The sequence below is a fragment of the Terrapene carolina genome, unplaced genomic scaffold (genome assembly GCF_002925995.2).
Source record: "Terrapene carolina triunguis isolate 2854851 unplaced genomic scaffold, T_m_triunguis-2.0 Scaffold173, whole genome shotgun sequence".
In the NCBI taxonomy this organism is placed as follows: domain Eukaryota; kingdom Metazoa; phylum Chordata; order Testudines; family Emydidae; genus Terrapene; species Terrapene triunguis.
This window is the reverse complement of record NW_020664524.1, coordinates 1,846,296-1,858,214: the sequence shown is the minus strand read 5'-3', so window position 1 is coordinate 1,858,214 and position 11,919 is coordinate 1,846,296. Positions and strand designations below refer to the sequence as shown.

General features: G+C 43.8%; 1 protein-coding gene across 2 annotated transcripts in view; it reads left to right on the top strand.

Moving 5' to 3' along the window:
• Nucleotides 1-253: 253 nt before the first annotated feature.
• HDAC4 (histone deacetylase 4) overlaps nt 254-11,919 on the top strand; it is a 439,152-nt gene continuing 427,486 nt past the window's right edge. The window contains exon 1 of one of the 2 annotated variants that reach the window (XM_024194087.3): nt 254-359. The gene's annotated coding sequence lies outside the window, so the exon portion shown is untranslated. Of the gene's footprint in view, nt 360-942; nt 985-11,919 lie in introns of those variants that run through there. The other variant, XM_024194086.3, reaches the window with a different exon arrangement.

Here is an 11,919-nt window from a genome sequence, read left to right as displayed (position 1 = left end):
CCCCCTCCCCATGGCTCCCTGCTCTCGCCGCCCCATCCCACGGCTCGCAGGCCCACCCGCCGCATCACTCCCCCCACACGCAACCAGCTCCCTGCCCCCATCCCCTGCCCACGCTCTCCCCCCCCCCCCCATCGCGCCTCGTCGGGGGGGCGGGGGGATTGTGCTAAAAATAGCTGCCGCTTCCTGATTGGCGGAGGGAAAAAATGGTCGCACCACGTGACTTTCCATCTAAAAATTCCAAAATGGCGGATCCCATCACGGGCTGATTCCGTTGGTGGCGCGCGCGCCGCTGTGTCCGCCCAGCGCCGGGCCCTCCCCGTGGCTTGCCGCCGCCCCGAGCGCCTGCTGCCGCCGCACAGGTCAGTACCTAGCTCCACCGACCCGCGCGGGCCATGCAACGTGTGCCCGCATCTATACGGAGGCAGCCGCTGCGCGGCCCCTTTAAAACTGTGGGTATTTTTGTCCTCCGGCTTTTAATTCTGCTGCGGCTGCTCCCGACCGCTGGGTCCTTAAAGGGATGGGTCGCGCACGGCTATTTTTCTCCCTGGACTGAGTGGAGAACGCGGAGGGTTCCGGGCAGGAGGTTGATGGGCAGGTCGGAGCACCAATGTGGGGCGTCTCCGCTGCAGTGGCGGGTGCGTTTGAGCCCCTTAAAGGCTCACCTTGCACTGTGATTAGGTAGCAGCGATGAGAGGGCGGGGCTCCGTCAGCTCACCAATAGGGGAGGATGAAGTGGAGTCGGGGGCGGGTCGTGAGGTGACTGACCCTTGGCGGGGCCATTCAACGCGGGGCATGCGGGCTCCGCTCTCTGGCGGTTCGGCGTGGCTTGGGTTTTTGTGAATGAGCCGGGTGGGGCCGGGGCTGTGGTACGTCCCGCCCCCTCCGGGTCTCTGCGACTCCACCCTCCCCCCACCCCCGCTCAGTGAGCAGCGCTGCCGCCGCCTCGCTGCTGAGCGGGGCTCGGCGGGGAGCGATGCAGCTGGGGTGAGTGGAGCGGGGAGCGGCTGCGGCGCCGCCGCCTCCTGCCGCTAAGGGGTTGGGGACCGCGGCCCGAGAGCCTCCCGCAGAGCAGGGGGCGGGGCGGGGCTGGGTCTCTGTCCGACAGCCTCCTCCCGTGTGTGTCCGTGTCCGGCCGTCACTTGTGTGTGTGTGTGTGGGGGGGCGTTGTGTCTATCCGGCAGTCACGTGTGTGTGTGTGTGGGGGGGCGTTGTGTCTGTCCGGCAGTCGCTGTGTGTGTGTGGACTATGACAGTAACTCGGGGTGTGTGTGTGTGTGTGTGTGTGTGTGTGTGTATGTATATATATATATATATATACACACACACATGTATGTCCGGCAGTCACTGTGTGTCTGGGGGGGGGGTTGTCTGTACGGCAGTCACTGTGTGTGTGGGGGGGGGGGCGGTTGTGTCTGTCCGGCAGTCACTCTGTGTGTGGGTGTCTCTTTCCGCCAGTCACTGTGTGTGCGGTGGGGTGGGCGGGGGGAGGAGGTTGTGTTTGTCTGGCAGTCACTGTGTGTGGGGGGGTTGTGTCTGTCCGACAGTCACTCTGTGTGAGTGGGTGTCTGTCTTTGTGGCAGTCACTGTGTGTGTGTGTGTGGGTGGGTGGGGTTGTGTCGGTCTGGCAGTCACTTGGGTAGGTGTCCAGCGGTCACTGTGTGCGCGTGTGTGTAAGTGGGGAGTTGTCTGTCTGTGTGTCCAGCAGACCCAGTGTGTGTGTGTATGTCTGTCTGTCTGTCTGGCAGTGGCTCTGTTGTGTATGGAGTGGGGGGGCTGTGTGTGTCTGTCTGGCAGTCGCTGTGTGTGTTGCCCAACAACTGTGCTGTGTGCGGGGGGGGGGGGCGGCATGTGTCTGGCTGTCTCTGTCCAGCAGTCAGCATGTCTGTGTATAGGGTTGCTGTGTGTGTGTGTCTCTGGCTGTCCGTCCAGCACTGTGTGTTGGGGGGCTGGCAGGCTGTCACAGGCACTGGTGTGTGTGTGTGAGAATCTGTCCCTGTAGCAGGGTGACCCTTGCAGATGGAGGCAGTGAGGATTTGGGTGTACTCACATCCCCCATCCCGCCTACTGCCCAAATATCTCTCTCCCTTCCCTGTGCAGAGCTGTGTGTCTATCTCACCCAGTTAATAGTGAAGACATGTTCTGTGAAGGGGTAGGGGTATGGGTGAGGGGTTCTGGCATTAGAAGGGCTGAGCTCACTTGCAAATTGATTAAGCTGTTTACAATTCTGCTTTTTAAACCAATTAAAACAAAAATCAAAATTTCCCTTTAAATTGAGTGACAATTAATTTAAAAAAATCCTGATAGTTAGGATAGTACTATGTCTGTATTACATTTAGGAAATAAACTCTTAGATAAAATGGCAATTTTGGTAGTTGAATATTCGTAGCTGAGAAATAAAACATAAAGGAGACTGCTGGGATAAAGAGGTGCAGATGGCTCTTTAAACTGTAATCGATTACTGCTTTGAATGCATAGTTATAATTCCAGTATTTGGGAGATGGCACAAAACAAAGCTATGCAGTGGCCTGTGTTCTTGTAAAAGTTTTTTAAAATATGATTATTGTCCCCTATTGCACCTTCTGCACATGTGCCTGTGCTAATATGACGATAGTCCAGGCTATACATACATGTATGTATTATTCAAAAGTGACTTTATCTGATGCTGATACCCATTCAGAGTAGCTGTTTTGATCTTTATAATAAATAAAATGTATCTTATGTAAAGTATCTTTGGACTTATGTGGGAGTCTTATGCATTTTGTGCTTATGGTAGTTTTTGTATTTCATTACCTTGTTTGAGATACTAGTAAATCAGCATTACAAAATTCTGCTTGTCCACTTACGTGAGCCAAATAGATACTTATTAATTGGCAAACAAAAAATAATTCTGTCTTATTATGGTAAGAGTGGACAGTAGATTGTTTTGTGTAACAAATGTTCATGATTACTTTTAGGCTGTTATACTGTTAATATACAACACAAAATGACAGTATCAAATCAAAGTTATGGGTAACATTCTGGCTTACCCCTGCACTGTGCCTTGTTCCCTTTCCCCCCTGAATTGCTGTGTGTTTAAAAGGGAGTTTTACTGTATGAAATGTTGGTTTGTGCAACAATTTTCATGTCATAGTTTAAAAAAAATAATTATAATGTATTTGGAGCAGTGGGAAGGGAGGTGTTACTGAGCTGCTGTTTGGATTTATGCTGCAGGAATTCATCAGGAAAGATGCTGTATGCAATACTAGTTTCTTTAATCTTTTGATTTTTTGTGTGTGTGGCATTGTAAGCGCAGCATGACCTCGTAAGCAAACTCACTTTTATTACATGATGATTATTTGACATTATACCAAGACACCTCATACCATTTGGAGGGAGGTAAAACTGATCCATTCTGTTTCTTCAAAATACATGTAATGATATTAAGTGGCTTACGTACATATTTGCATGACACTGAAGGTTTTTTCAGTTTGTCATTAGATATGCTGTGACAGCTTTCGTATAAAGCTTTGGATAAATTAGACTTGTCACTTTTAAAATGTTGACGTTCTGGATTTAACAGAATGTCCATTACTATAGATTTGCCTAATATTTTAGGGGGGAGTTTATGGAAGTTTATTTCACGAGTAACTGAACTGTCTGTGAGAGAAGTGTGGGTGGATTGGGCAGGCGAAAGTCACCCACCAACCTGGAATCAGGACACTGAGAACGGAGTAGTTGTGTATTGGGGTCACTCAGTCACAGTATGGATCCTCTGGTCTCACCTCATCCACATCTATCTGTATGGGCTAGTGTAGAGATGCCTGTATTTTACTTTCTGCATAGCCTCAATGCGAGATTTAAGTCATGTAGAGAGCCTTGTATTTGCACTCTGTACCTAAGGTGAGTTTCACTCTTATTGAAGAAAGGCATCAGAGTACGTCTGGATTTACTGCTGTTACGTAGCATCAATAAAAGTGACTTGTGCGGTGTTCACTACTGTCAGTGCCTTCGATTGTGGCCAAAAGTTACCAGAAGTTATCTATCTAAATGAGTTCTTAAAAAGGGCAATATTTAAAAAAAGCTAAGGAACACAAAAGTTTATGTAGCCTGATTCTTGACAGGATTTCTTTTTTGTAATGTGGCCTGTCATTGCTTTGAATTCTAATAGTGGTTGAAAGATCAGAAGTTGTTTTAGAGTTTTCACATTAAAAGATGCTGTTGTAGCTCCAGAGTCTGCCTGAAAGATTTGAGGGGGCATTGAATTAGGAAAGCTCAGCTGCTTGTATACAAATATCCAGCAATTACAAGGCAACAAAATTATTGCACAATTCCATTGTTACCATGGCAACATGTTCACTCAATTACAGTTGGAAATGTAAAATGCCACCCAGTTAGAAGAGGCCACATTTTTTTTATAAACCAAAATATGTAAGAGAGGAACTTCATGAATGTTGTGCCGTTTTTATATTTGCATGTCTTAGGCATGTGCATCTTATCAGATATCCTTCATTATTAATATCAATTGTGTTCACTTATTTTTGGACCTTTAGAATGCCATCTTTGAACTTCAGTATTTAATTTTGCTTCAGGGTTTAGATTTTAGAAAGGTAAAGTGGATTAAACCAACACAAACATATTCTGGAAATAAAATGAGAATAGAGGGGAAGCTTGTCAATTATTTAATAGAGGTAACGTAAAAACAAATTTGAGTAAAAGCGGTTGTCTCATCTGATGGAACACACTTGGAGAATTTAGTGTTCATGGGCCAAGATTTTCAACATACTGGTAAGTTAATGTACAACAGATGTAATCAGACAAGTCTGAACAGGAGATAACTTTATAGGGACAGTGGTAAGAAAGCAGTGAAAGTAAAATCCCAGAATGCCATGTTATAAGTAGTAGCCAGGAACCAAAAATTAGGAAACAGCAGGATCTGTGCATAGAATTCCTGATACGGGATTGACAACATAAATTAGATCTCTTGTCTACTGAAGTTAATCAGCAATTTAAAAAAAGCTTTTAAACAAGGTGGAGATGGATATTACAAATTTTCAGTAATCTAGTTACTTGTTTAGATTATGGCTTATGTTTAAATTTATAAGAACAAAATACAAAATTATACAGTCAACATGCAAATTTTAAAGCTTCACACTCAAGCTGAAGTTTCAATAACGACTTCAGATTCAAATCCTTTGATAGAGGGTGGTACAAAAGGAAAAATGGAGGTCTCTTCCATACCAGTTTCTGAACCAGAAATTACTATTGGTATCCCAAAATTAATAGATACACTTGGAAAACCAGGTGACTGCGAGCCAGAGATAGATATGAAAGATGAGGGTGGGGACTTTACAAGTGATGTCCAGGAGCAATGAATTGTCACACACAGCTTTTGAGACTTGAGTCTGGTTGCTGTCCCTGAGCCTCGCTATCACAGCAGCTTCTGATAAAAGGTGGCTGAAACTTACTGCTCAAGTCCCCTCTAGCTGCTGAAAGGGAAGAAGAGACTGTTTCTTCTTTCCACTTTTCCTTAGAGCTTTTTCAGTGTATGAGGGGGGAGGGTTTCTACTACTTTACCCATCCCTTGGAACCTTTTTTCTACTGTAGGGATTTGGGTCGGGAGCAAGTTCTCCATGCAATCTGCAAAATTCTTCACTACCATGAATTACTCTTTCACATCTGCAGTTGCCACTGCTGGTAGCTTTCTGATGCAGCAGCAGCTTGAATTGACCTGTTTTGAGTTTCATTTCTGCTCACATGGTACACAGTGAAACTTCCAGTTTCTTCTTTATATACTCTGATGCTACTGTGAACATCAGCAGAGGTACAGGAGTTGCCTGTCTGCAGGCTCATGAAAACATGGAATCAGTTCTCATTCTTTTAGAATATGGGCTATCTTTGCAATCATAAGAGTGAGAAATAAGAACTTATTAAAAAAACAAAAACTTAGTTTTTACAGAAATTGAGGACTTTAAGCTCACTACCCCCCGCCAGACAGCTAGAGACTGCTTTCCACTTACCTCTGTGGGGTAGATTTTTAAAGCTGTGTCCAATTATGTCCTTGATTTGAAGCTGTAGAATGTTTGAAAATCACCACTTTAGGGCCCTGATTGTGCAATTTATAGTGCATAGGTGGTACATTGCTCTACCTGGGCTCAGCAGTCTGCTTGCAGGCTTGGGGCCTAGGTTTGTAGTTTAAGGAAGTTACAGGCAGTTTTTTTTGTTTGAAAATGCATAAAGCATGTATCAAAGAAACTAGTGGGTACAAATGTTGGACTTGATAGGTGTAACTCTTCTTCCTTAAGCATTTAGTCATATTGCTAGTGCCCTTCAGAACTTTGAGAAGTGGGGAGTAATCAAGGATTTTTTTTGAAGGTAACTTCAAAGATAGGCAACAAGATTTGAGATACAGAATAAGAGAGAACTAATTTAAAAAAAAAAAAATTTCTTTAAGTTGAATATTTTCTTTATTGTAAGATGTAAACAATAATATGACGACTCTTCCCTCAAAGACAAGTGGCTGATTTGATGTTATATGCACTTAAATCCTGGGTGTGTTGAATGCTTGGGTACATGCAACCTAAGGCCAAAGATGAAAACTTGCCTTTCTTAGATTCCTTGAAAATGCTACTGAAATTGCAGTTAGAGCCCATACTACGCTTTTGAAAGGTCTCGACTGTAACTAGTCCCCTGCACTCTTTCTGAAGTACAGTATGGTGTCCTGTTGGCTAAGTGGAGGAAATAATTATCAAGGTATTGGTCTGTGTAGAAGAAAAATCAGGGCTTCAAAAATTTGATACTTATAGCCCAAGGCCTAAACTAATACGCCTGGATGAAAATATTTGCTACCATGCCCCCTGCAATTTAAAGGAAGAAAAATAGCTCCAGGCCACTTGACAGTATATTTCAAATACTGTTAAATATAGTATTTAACAACTTTTAGTTTAATAGATATTTCTAAATGTGACTTACTACTATGGCTGAATGAATAGTAGAAGAAATATTCATTGAATATATTTGATGATACCCCCAGAAATAGTGTATGTGCAGAATAGTATTTGCCTAGCTACTGTGCTGGTTGAAAACCACAAACAAGTATTAATGGAGTACAGTATTTGATGAACAATGATAACATTCATTAAATATTTGCCAAGTATTCTTCAGTCAATACTTCTTACTAGATCCTCTGGTATTTTCTTTTCCTTCCTGTCTTCACTCAACATTTCTTTTTTCCTGAGCTACCTTTGGTTAATTCCCTCTTCTCTCTTGTTCCTTTCCTTGCCTTATGTTCTCTGCCGCCTCCTTTATAATGTCTCCGTTCTGCTTCACCCCAACCCATAAAGCCAGGTATTGGAGTTAAAATTTTAACTAGACTTCTTGTGGCTGAAGCACTAAATCTATCATCTGAGGGCTTGTCTACACTGCCCGCTGGATCGGCAGGCAGCAATCGATCCAGCAGGAGTCGATTTATCGCGTCTAGTATAGCTGTGATAAATCGACCGCTGAGCACTCTCCCGTCGACTCCGGGACTCCACCAGAACGAGAAGCGCAAGCAGAGTCGACGGGAGAGCGTCAGCTGTCGACTTACCGCAGTGAAGACACCACGGTAAGTAGATCTAAGTATGTCAACTTCAGCTACGCTGTTCTTGTAGCTGAAGTTCCGCATCTTAAATCGACCCCGCGCAGTAGTGTAGACAAGCCCTCAGAGTGATATGAAAATGGTGGCAGGCACTAAACGGGGGTAGCTTTCCTGAATTCATCCCTCTGCTTTGTTGCTGCTGAGAGTCAGTTTCTAATACTTGACCCTTCTCCTAGTTGTCATTTTTTTTAGACCATTTCCCCAAATAATAGCTTTGATGTCTGCCTTTGCTGTTGCTCTCAACTTTCTGAAGTCTTGGCATAATGAAATTGACCTGATTCTTTTCAGTTTCATTGCTGCCTAGAGGTCTGGAAAAAACAGTGAAAACTGGTGAGACTTTGGGTCAGTTTTCACTTTGCTGCAGGTTGTTGGTGCTGAGAAGCAGCAGGGGTATTGGAGCTATCTGTAGAACCAGGAAGACAGCAGTAAATGATCACTTTATTCCATTCACATTTTGCAGGCCTTCTCAACCATAAGAGCTAGATAATTTTTTTTTTAAATGAAAACTTACCTTCTGCAGAAAGTGGTCGGAAAACTTCCTGCTTGTCATCCTCTGTTCAAGTTCTTGTATGCTTCCCACTACTATGGTATTTGAGTGCCTTGGATGAGCAATTTCTTTTGCTATTTGGAAATTACTATAATCCTTTAACAGTATGTCTCCAGAAGAGAGACAGAAAGGAGGTAATGCCCTCGGGGGGTCAGGGAGCCATGCAGGGTGTGTGTGTGTGTGTGTGTGTGATGCAGGCATGTGATGAGATGGAGAATATGTATAGTGGGGTACTTTTCCTCTTCTCTCCGTATAGCTGAAACTGAATAACCAAGACAATGCCTCAGGTGAAATCTCGTTGTCATGTCTGTGGTTGCTGGTGTGTTGAACCTCTCATTTTGTAAAGTCTGACCTCCTATAGACCTGCCAGTATATATATATATCTGCTTAAGAGGGCTAGGATTTTATAACAAACCTATAAATTAGTGGGCTGGGACAGTAATGAAGCGGAATACTTCTTTAAAAATAAATTCCAGGATTAGAACATCAGTAATTTGGGGACCTGTACAGTGAACAGAACGGTAGCAGCACCATATGGTGTTTTAGGTGACCTCTTAAAGACACACTTTCATTCTGAGGAAAGCACTTGCATCTGATTTCATTTGTAATTCATACTCCTTTTTGGAAAGATTTAATAGTGCTGTAGTGAGATCTCCTATTAAGATTTAATTACTTTTATAAAGTGTGTTAACATTTATTAGTATACTCTGATTTATTATGAATAAAACTAAATTACACTTGTCAAATGAGCAAAATAGCTTTGGTTTCCTTATTCAGTTTGCATTAACTGAATCATGAGAAACAGCAAGTAATTCATTATAGGCCTATCATTAGTACAAGTTAGATTCCCCTGTATTCATTCATTTTCCTAACTTGCAAAGCTCTGTATTCCATCTTCTCTGCAATCCTGCAGGGAAAAATGCAGAATTTGTAGCACTGGGATTACATCCCTACTAATAACTTCCAATATCAAACTACCTCAAGAAGGAGTATCTAGTATACTAGAGAGAGTCCCTTTTAAACCATGAGTTTCTAATAGCAAAAGAGAAAAAACAGGAACACTAGCCAGGGAAACTTTTTCTAATGTTCTGTTTTTTCTCTGTTTTTCTTCAGGGGGATAGTCATCGTGGATGGTGATATTTTACTTCATTTTAACATAGGATTAATCTTGTAGCTTTTACAAAACTCTGTACTCTGTTAACATAGTTTCAGTGTGATACATTTTCTAAATAGACTAATATGGTTTATAGAAACACTTTAAATCTGCTCTGTATAAAAATGTGCATGTTGGGGGTTTCTGGTTTAGCGTTGTTTATAAAGCATTTAGTTTTATGCAGTTCAGATGCTTTTGTTGGATTGATGTTTAAGCCTGAAACAATAAATTAGTTCTATTGTATGACAGCCTAAACCAGCATTCAAAGTGGGAGTGTTGTTCAAACCATTATGGAATTACATTTTCCCTAGGGAACTGCGCAGTCATCTGGTTGTGTGTTGGTATTTGTTCTAGATTGTGTTGAACTTCGGATTATAGGTTCTTCTTATCAGTCAAGAAACTGGACTGACTCTTTTGGCATAGTTTCCTATAAAATATGTAATTACCAGTCTGGTATTATGTCTAAATGGTACAGCATAGCCAAGTAAAAAGCAGATAATTATGTAGTATTGGCTTATTTAACAGTGTACATTTTTATTTAAACATTATTGAGCCTGTAACTTTAAAAACCAGAGTGAACTGTAAGATTGAGACAACTTAATTTAGGAGGGAAGGTGTGTGCAAAGGAGAGAGAGGGTGGGATTGATGCTAGAAATTAAGGCTGGTTCTGATCTGCTCATAGTGAATGTTTGATAATTTGAAAGAGGAAGGGTTAGACATACTCCACCTTTCACTCACACCAATATCAGCCTTAACTTTGAGCTTCCTTACTTGGGTTTTCAGTTTAACAGTGTAAAGGTTATCTAACTCCCAAGAATGAGGGAGAAGGCTATACTTCACAGTTCAGATTCAGACATGGAAGGTCCCAGAAAGCTTCTTGACTGTTAATTCTCTAACTTTCCCATATGGTGTATTATGTTTAACTCTTGAGGTTTATTTAAAAAAAAAATTCTCATCTGTTATGTAGTGAACTAAGTATCTCTCATCCACAAGACTGCAGGGAACTCTGTCCTCTTACACTGCATCTGACCGATAAATTGTAGCAGTGTTGGTCCCAGGATATTAGAGAGACAAGGTGGGTGAGGGGATATCTTTTATTGAGTCAGTTGTCAAATAGAAGAACAGCTCTGTGTGGCTTGATCTCGCTCACCAACAGAAGTTGTTCCAATAAAAGGTGTTACCTCACCCACCTTATCTGTCAGATATAGTTTTGTAAATACTCTACATCAAATGGGTTCTTAAAGCATTAGATAGTATAAAGACCAGGACTTGAAAAATGTTCCAGAATCCTACAAGCAGGCAACCCCTATAAAAAATACAAGTGGGCCCCCAGCAGGTTTCAGAGATGAGCACCTAATTGGGAAGCCCAGCATGTGTACCTGTTAAGCTGCTGGGAAAGGAGAGGAACTGGACTCCCATCAGGGATCTGTCTCAGGACTGTGTTGGTTGGGTCATGTCTTTCATAGTGGCCTTGTTGGAAAAGGGTGTAGAATAGCACCCTCCTACTCTCTCATCTTGTGGGGATAGGGAGGGGCATTGAGCAGCACACAGTCATTGTCCTTTTGTGTTACTCTGCTTACCTAGGCAGAGCATGTAATTTCTAAGAATGAAGTCAGTTGCTCAGTGTTCTGAGGAACAGTGAAATTAACCATTTCTTCTTTGAGTAGCATCCCTATGGGTGCTCCACTTTAGGTGCACGTGTGCCTTTGGCAATTTTTGGTAGCGGTGCCTGTCTGCCCACTCCTGCACCCTACCTTGTATCCAGCAGCAAGACTATATAGGGCTGTATGGGTGAATCACTTCGGCCTGAGATGGAGTATCCAGCGTGCCTGCTTCAATCAGTCAAGCTTGCCTTGGCTAGTTGTTAGTAGTTTGGTATAATTTAATTGGATGTGTCAGTTTTTTGTAAGAGGATTGCTCCTTGTCCTCTTTATTTTCACCCTCCTCCTCCTGGGAGGTGTTCTCTCCGTTGAAGGGGTATGCCAGCATCACCAGGGTTCAGACATTGCCTCAGTTGTCAGGAAGTGATCCTGGTCCACGACAGGCCTTTCTGGTGTGTTTGTTGCCTTGGAGAAAGACTTTCCATAGAAGTCCAACTTCTTTAAGAGCAGGGAAAGGAAGAACTAGGGGATCAAGTTGAGACAGCTTATGATGGAGCACTCTTTGTCCCACTTTGGACCAAGGTTACTAGATCCTCCCTGTACACCACTTTCCAAGCACACACAATGCCTTGTTGACTTCAGCTCACTGTTCACCTAGATCTTCTAATGCAGGGGTCGGCAACGTTTGGCACGCGGCTCACCAGGGTAAGCACCCTGGCGGGCCGGGCCAGTTTTATTTACCTGCTGACGCTGCAGGTTCGGCCGATCGCGGCCCCCGCTGGCTGCGGTTCGCCGTCCCGGGCCAATGGGGGCGGCGAGAAGTGGCGCGGGCGAGCGATATGCTGGCCGCGGCTTCTCGCCGCCCCCATTGGCCCGGGACGGCAAACCGCAGCCAGTGAGGGCCGCGATCGGCCGAACCTGCCACGTCAGCAGGTAAATAAAACTGGCCCGGCCCGCCAGGGTGCTTACCCTGGTGAGCCGCGTGCCAAACGTTGCCGACCCCT